The sequence below is a fragment of the Ovis aries genome, chromosome 25 (assembly GCF_016772045.2).
Source record: "Ovis aries strain OAR_USU_Benz2616 breed Rambouillet chromosome 25, ARS-UI_Ramb_v3.0, whole genome shotgun sequence".
Taxonomy (NCBI): domain Eukaryota; kingdom Metazoa; phylum Chordata; class Mammalia; order Artiodactyla; family Bovidae; genus Ovis; species Ovis aries.
The window spans coordinates 18,326,418-18,334,178 of NC_056078.1; the positions used below are offsets into that span (position 1 = coordinate 18,326,418).

General features: G+C 42.1%; 1 pseudogene; it reads right to left on the reverse strand.

The window, feature by feature from the left end:
- Window positions 1-4,633: 4,633 nt before the first annotated feature.
- On the reverse strand, window positions 4,634-7,213 carry LOC101121824 (nicotinamide/nicotinic acid mononucleotide adenylyltransferase 1-like; annotated as a pseudogene).
- Window positions 7,214-7,761: the final 548 nt, after the last annotated feature.

A 7,761-nucleotide genomic window follows, 5' to 3' on the forward strand; every position in this document is an offset into this window, starting at 1 on the left:
GAGTGACTGAGCACATATGGGAAATGTGTTTCTAGGCAAGGCATATTGCTATCCCAAGTAGAATCAAAGTCCTATGTCTCCCCTCTCCCTCGCCCCTCTCCTCCCACCTCTCTCCCTTCCCTTCCCTTCCCTCCCCATTTTCAACCTCCTAACATGAATCTCTGGAGAACTCCTCTCTCCCCTCTCCCCTCTCCCCCTATCAACGGTATCTCTAATGTTCTCAAATATGAGTAAGCAATAGTAATATATCATGGAAATTAAAAGAAGGTCAGACTGTATAGAAATAATAGAATTGAGTCTATTTTTATTCTAGCGTTACTTAAGCATAAGAAAAAATTTTGGTTTTCACTGTGCTAAAGGTGTATAACCAATGCCTTACATATGACCATATATGTTATAATGTCTCTGTGCATTGAGATATCACCAGATATTCTGTACTAAGAGAATTTCTGATGTGCCTTGCAGATATCCTCATCCATAAAGGCTTAAAATTCATCAGTGTATTTAAATCTTCACACACACACAAAGACCAAAAAAAAAAAAAAAAGTAGTGTTAAGCAGTCAGGACTCAAGTAAGTGAAGAGCATTTAGTGATAATCAGGATTAATTTTGAGGAAGATGATACTGTTGGGGTTTTAGAAAGAATAAACAACAGACATAATGAAATATCTGCAGCATTTTTTTTTCCATTTATGTGGAGGGAGTTGTTTTCCCAACAAGATGTGATATCTTATTATATAAATATTAAATATAATTCTTATAATGACAATGGGGAAGAAAACTTCAAGCACTCTATGGTTTAAATTAAGTTTATCTCCTTCATCCAAATCCCTCTTTAGCTAGATACTGCTGCTGCTGCTGCTGCTGCTAAGTCACTTCAGTCGTGTCTGACTCTGTGCGACCCCAGAGACGGCAGCCCACCAAGCTCCCCCATCCAAATTCTAAAAGATTGGAATCTAAGAATGGGTTGAAGAAGTTTTTTGAATGACATCGTGATGCAATATAAGTGCTCAGTAGTATTCTCTACAGAAAAATAACTTAAAGTATATAAATATTAACAAATAACTTTCAAATGGTCAGAACTAGATAGCTGAAATGAAGGCATTGGGTCTCTTAGAAGATGTTAATTGCATTCTGCTTTTCATTTTATCTTCTTTGGGTGTGATTGGTTTTTACAGGAGCATGGTTTGAGGGAGAATTCAAGGTATTTGGTTTCTGTGAGGCCAGCAGTTCTGTGCTTTTATCATGTCCCAATCAGGATACATCCTCTCCCTTCTCTCCCCTGTTGAAAATCTGTTTTCTGCAAGCCTGCACCTTCAGAATCTTCCCTGATACCCTCTGTCTACCCCTCTTCACTTCCCTATATCTAGTTGAGTTCATCATGGCATTGTCTGTATCATGACCTTTTAATTTATCATACAAACTAGGACTATTAAATATTATGCTAGCTCAACAAAAGTCAACCAGGAGTAACCGAGACAACCTAGGTGTGTGGTCACCCAACTTATTTGGTCCAGAAACTAGTTATATTCCTGTAACTGTCAAGAGGTCAAAATCATGAAAGTGGGTTCATATTTCTTCTGGAAAGTTCCTTCTCAGTTATGTCTGACTCTTTGTGACCCATGGACTGTAGCCTACCAGGCCCCTCTATCCATGGGATTTCCCAGGCAAGAATACTGGAATGAATTGCCATTTCCATCCCCAGGAGATCTTCACAATCCAGAGACCGAACCCAGGTGTCCTGCATTGTAGGTGGTTTCTTCACCCACTGAGCCACAAGAGTTGTCTCCTAAATCCTATTTGCATTTAGACACATATCTGTCTGGACATCACCTGTACACTTTTTAATGGCCATATCTTCACAAAAAAAAAAAAAAAAACCACCTTTACAGACTTCATGTGACAGGGGGTAGGAGAGGATTCTGGTCTGTCTGCTGGGGTCACAAACCAACTAAGAGGCGGACCCCCTCTTAGCAGCACCAGGCACACAGTTAAAATTCCTACCTCAGCAAAGTACCAAATTGATGTCATGATCCTCCTTGTCATTTCTCACAAGGTAAATCATGAATGTTGAATGTATAGTAATTATATAGTGCCTGGATTCTTTGAGATTCAAAATGTCATGGTGTCAGTGAAGTCCTTGTTCAAGCATTTGAGCTGCTATCCTGCTAGTTCTTAGAAAAAAGCTGTAGACCAGTCCACAGGAATCCCAGTGACCCATTTCCTCAAAGAGATAGAGTGGCTTTTTTCTATCTATGTGTTAATATTTAAGACTATTTATGCCCAGGACTCCAACTTTCTCCTCACCACCAAATTTCTGGAAGACTTGTACTGGCTGTACATTTCTCACTCCACAACCTTCCAGCTCCCTCACCCTCTGTACCACGAAAACTGTTCTGACAACGGCCAGCAGTGCTTGGGAAAGTCACTGGAAACTTTTTCAGGTTTTATTTTATATGAACTCTTCCCACTGACCAATTTCTCTTTGATGTTTTCTTCCTTTGGCTTCTGGCATGTCCCTTTCTTCTGGTTTTTGGTCTTATCTACTGACCTTCTCAGAGAAGGCAATGGCACCCCACTCCAGCACTCTTGCCTGAAAATCCCATGGATGGAGGAGCCTGGTGCGCTGCAGTCCATGGGGTCGCTAAGAGTTGCACATGACTAAGCAACTTCACTTTCACTTTTCACTTTCATGCATTGGAGAAGGAAATGGCAACCCACTCCAGTGTTCTTGCCTGGAGAATCCCAGAGAAGGGGGAGCCTGGTGGGCTGCTGTCTATGGGGTTGCACAGAGTTGAACCTGACTGAAGTGACTTAGCAACTGACCTTCCATCTTCAGTCACCTCTTGAGTATCAGTGTTCTCCAGGTTCCGTTTGGGGCTATGTTTTCTCCCCACCCTCACATTCTTCCTTGGCAAACACAGTGATTCCTACAGCTTCAACCACTACTAAAAAACCAGTGATGATGCATTGTAGATTTTCTAAACAGCACAAAATTAATCCACTTTACTTCTATTGTAAAAATTGCTCTCATTATACAGTTAAATGGGATTTAATTTTTAGAATTTCATGGAATTTCTCCCAAAAATATCAGATCCCCCTGTCTGCATAACCTGTCACATTATCCTTTGTGTATGAATTTTTGGTTAGGTAGTTTATCTGAGTTCAAATCTCAACTCTACCACTTACTGGTATGAACTTGGACAATGAATTATGTAACCTCTCTGTGCCTCTCCGGCTTCCTTGTCCTGTAAAATGGGGTTAATAATAGGAAATCCTACCTCATGTAGTTATAGGGAAGATTACAAGAGCTAAACTGTATGCAGAGTATTTGGAACATGCCTAGCACTTGAAGTCCTGCTAGCTGTTGTTATTTTATGTGGTCACCTTACCTATATAGTGAAGACTCCTATGATTCTGTGTGAGATCTATCATCTTTCATGAGCATTAAATGACCTGTTCACATGGAGATCCCATAGATACCTCAACTGGAACATGTCAAATCAACACTAAATTTGTCCTTTTTTCCCAATTGGCCCCCTCTTCTTTTCCTTGTTTGCATGGATGGTATCAGTTATCACTCTCCACCCAGTCATGAAATATCAGTTTTACTCTCGACTGCTTGCTTTCTCCATCTAATTGGTCATGTTGCTTCTGCCTTCCAAATTGCAGAGACTGGACCCATTTCTCCACCGTCACTCATCATCTCCCTTCCTTTTCTAATTCAACATACTTCAGGTCAGTAGGCTGCCCACATTGTTGTTGTTGTTGTTTCAGTCGCTAAGTCATGTCTAATTCTTTGCAACTCCATAAACTGCAGCACTCCAGGCTTCCCTATCCTTCACTATCTCCTGCAGTTTGCTCAAACTCCTGTCCATTGAGTTGGTGATGCCATACAACCATCTCATTCTCTGCCACCCCCTTTTCCTCCTGCCTTCAATCTTTCTCAGTATCAGGGTCTTTTCCAGTGAGTCAGATCTTTACATCTTGTGGCCCAAGTATTAGAGCATCAGCTTTAGCATCAGTCCTTCCAATGAATATTCAGAGTTGATTTCCTTTAATATTGACTGGTTGGATCTCTTTGCAGTCCAAGGTCACGTTACTCCACTGTTAACAGTCTTTCAAGGCACTCTGCTGTCTGTAACAGGGCTATGCAATATAATTTTCTGCAGTGATGTTAATCTGTGCTCTCCAGTACGATTGCCACTAGACACATGTGGCTACTGAGTACTTGAAATGTGGCTCACAGAACGGAGGAGATGAATTTTTAATTATGTTTAATTTTGATTAGTTTGAACATAAGTAACCTCCAAAACTTGTGGCTACCAAATTGGACAGCAGAGCTCTAGAGGATAGAGTTCACCCAACCTGGCTTTGAAAACCTATATTCCCCATCCCCTATACACTACCCCAATAGTCTGCTTATTTTGTGCTTTTATACATCTGTGTTTTTGTGTATGTTGTGCTCTTTGCCTACCAGGTCTTTCTTACCTTCTCAATCCGATGAACTTCTTTTTTTTGGGGGGGGGGGGGGCAAACCTGATGTTAATTTGCTAATGATTTTTACCAAACTTTTAAGTTTTAGTTTATGAGACAGGATCATAATTACTTTCCTCCATTACTAATACCCTGATTATTTCAAATTCCAAAAATGGAAGTCCAAAATATCATGCTGTAGAGTTTCCTGGGAGTTAGCTTCTGTAGTGTTTTTCTGCAAAGGAGCCAGGATAATCCCCAAATGCCTCTCTTCATGCTGCTGCTGCTGCTGCTAAGCCGCTTCAGGCGTGTCCGACTCTGGGGGACCCCATAGCCGGCAGCCCACCAGGCTCCGCCGTCCCTGGGATTCTCGAGGCAAGAACACTGGAGTGAGTTGCCATTTCCTTCTCCAATGCATGAAAGAGAAAAGTGAAAGTGAAGTCACTTAGTCCTGTTCGACCCTCAGCGACCCCATGGACTGCAGCCTTCTAGGCTCCTCTGTCCATGGGATTTTCCAGGCAAGAGTACTGGAGTGGGGTGCCATTGCCTTTTCTGCTCTTCATTCATAGAGCCATACAAATTATATATTTCACTAAACAAAGCTAGTGGAATTCCAGTAGAGCTATTTCAAATCCTGAAAGATGATGCTGTGAAAGTGCTGCACTCAATATGCCAGCAAATTTGGAAAACTCAGCAGTGGCCACAGGACTGGAAAAGGTCAGTTTTCATTCCAATCCCAAAGAAAGGCAATGCCAAAGAATGCTCAAACTACCACACAATTGCACTCAGCTCACATGCTAGTAAAGTAATGCTCAAAATTCTCCAAGCCAGGCTTTAGCAATATGTGAACCGTGAACTTCCTGATTTCAAGCTGGTTTTAGAAAAGGCAGAGGAACCAGAGATCAACTTGCCAACATCCGCTGGATCATGGAAAAGCAAGAGAGTTCCAGAAAAACAACTATTTCTGCTTTATTGACTATGCCAAAGCCTTTGACTCTGTGGATCACAATAAACTGTGGAAAATTTTGAAAGAGATGGAAATACCAGACCACCTAACCTGCCTCTTGAGAAATCTGTATGCAGGTCAGGAAGCAACAGTCAGAACTGGACATGGAACAACAGACTGGTTCCAAACAGGGAAAGGAGTACGTCAAGGCTTTATATTGTCACCCTGCTTATTTAACTTCTATGCAGAATACATCATCAGAAATGCTGGACTGGATGAAACACAAGCTGGAATCAAGATTGCCAGGAGAAATATCAATAACCTCAGATATGCAGATGACACCACCCTTATGGCAGAAAGTGAAGAGGAGCTAAAAAGCCTCTTGATGAAAGTGAAAGAAGTGAGTGAAAAAGTTGGCTTAAAGCTCAACATTCAGAAAACTAAGATCATGGCATCTGGTCCCATCACTTCATGGGAAATAGATGGAGAAACAGTGGAAACAGTGTCAGACTTTATTTTTGGGGGCTCCAAAATCACTGCAGATGGTGATTGTAGCCATGAAATTAAAAGACGCTTACTCCTTGGAAGAAAAGTTATGACCAACCTAGATAGCATATTCAAAAGCAGAGACATTACTTTGCTGACTAAGGACCGTCTAGTCAAGGCTATGTTTTTTCCAGTGGTCATGTGTGGATATGAGAGTTGGACTGTGAAGAAGGCTGAGCGCCGAAGAATTGATGCTTTTGAACTGTAGTGTTGGAGAAGACTCTTGAGAGTCCCTTGGACTGCAAGGAGATCCAACCAGTCCATTCTGAAGGAGATCAGCCCTGGGATTTCTTTGGAGGGAATGATGCTAAAGCTGAAAGTCCAGTACTTTGGCCACCTCATGCGAAGAGTTGACTCATTGGAGAAGACTTTGATGCTGGGAGGGATTGGGGGCAGGAGGAGAAGGGGACGACCGAGGATGAGATTGTTGGATGGCATCACTGACTTGGTGGATGCGAGTCTGAGTGAATTCCAGGAGTTGGTGATGGACAGGGAGGCCTGGCGTGCTGCAGTTCATGGGGTCGCAAAGAGTTGGACACGACTGAGCGACTGAACTGAGCTAATGGACAAGGTCTGGTACCAAGTAATGAATGCTCTGACTCCTTCTGAGGGCTTGCTGGGTCTTTGTGGACGAGATGTCACTAGTGATCCGCTCATTCACCAGCTGAATGTTGTTCCAGTGTTTCCACAGCACATCAGGTTCATAGTTGAATTTCTGAGCATCATTTCTAGCCCTAGTAATACATATGAGCTCATAGTTTCCCACAATTTGGGTGAAATCCTCATTCTTCCACAGATTAAGAACACCAAAGGGCTCTGATATATCTGCCCCACCCAGCAACGTTACCTTTGGAACACCTTTTGTTTTTGGCCCCAGGGATTTGTTTTGACTAAAATCTTGACTTTGTTAAGCTCACTTCCTCTTCCATTCAGGTCTTTCTAGCATAGATGAACTTTACTGGGGATCATAGCTACTAGCCTCCAGTTTTTCTTGATGGAGTCTGAGCACCTTAGCAGTCTCTAGCCACTCCTTCTGAAGACTTGTGTGTGTATCCACTTCCACTCACTTTAAGTTCTTAGTAGCAAGTGAACTGATGAACTCTTATTCAGCTTTGCAATGTAGATGAGATGTCAGTTTCTCTCAGAAGCCTTTTCTGACATCAAATACAGAGGCGCACAGATTTACTTTTTCTTCTGTGCTCCTTGCACTTTGCATTTATCACTGTTGCAGTAGTTTTACCACATTATGTTTTAGCTATTTCTCTTCTCCTGAAAAGATTGTTGATCCTTGTAAAACAGTCCCTAACTCAGTATCTCAGACTTATTAAACATGCAAATGTGCTGCTGTTTAATCACTAAGTTGTGTCTGATTCTTTGCCACTGCATGGACTGCAGCCCGCGAGGCTCCTCTGTCCATGGGATTTCCCAGGCAAGAATACTGGAACGGGTTGCCATTTCCTTCTCCAGGGGATCGTCCCAATACAGGGATTGAACCCATGTCTCCTTTTGGCAGGTGGATTCTTTACCACTGAGCCACCTGGGAAGCCCTATTACACATGTGTTGAATGCATAAATAAATGAAATATTGAAAACTATACCTAAAGTTTGGGTTCCTGGGCATTAGCAGTCTTGTATTTTTCTCATCTTTAATCTCCTTCAGCCATTGGTACAGTGCCTGTCAAAATACCAGTCGAAACAACTGATTTTGAAATGGGTTGGCCAGCACTCCAGTGTTCACAACAGCACTATTTACAAAAGCCAAGACATGGAAGAAACCTAAGTGTCTGTCAACA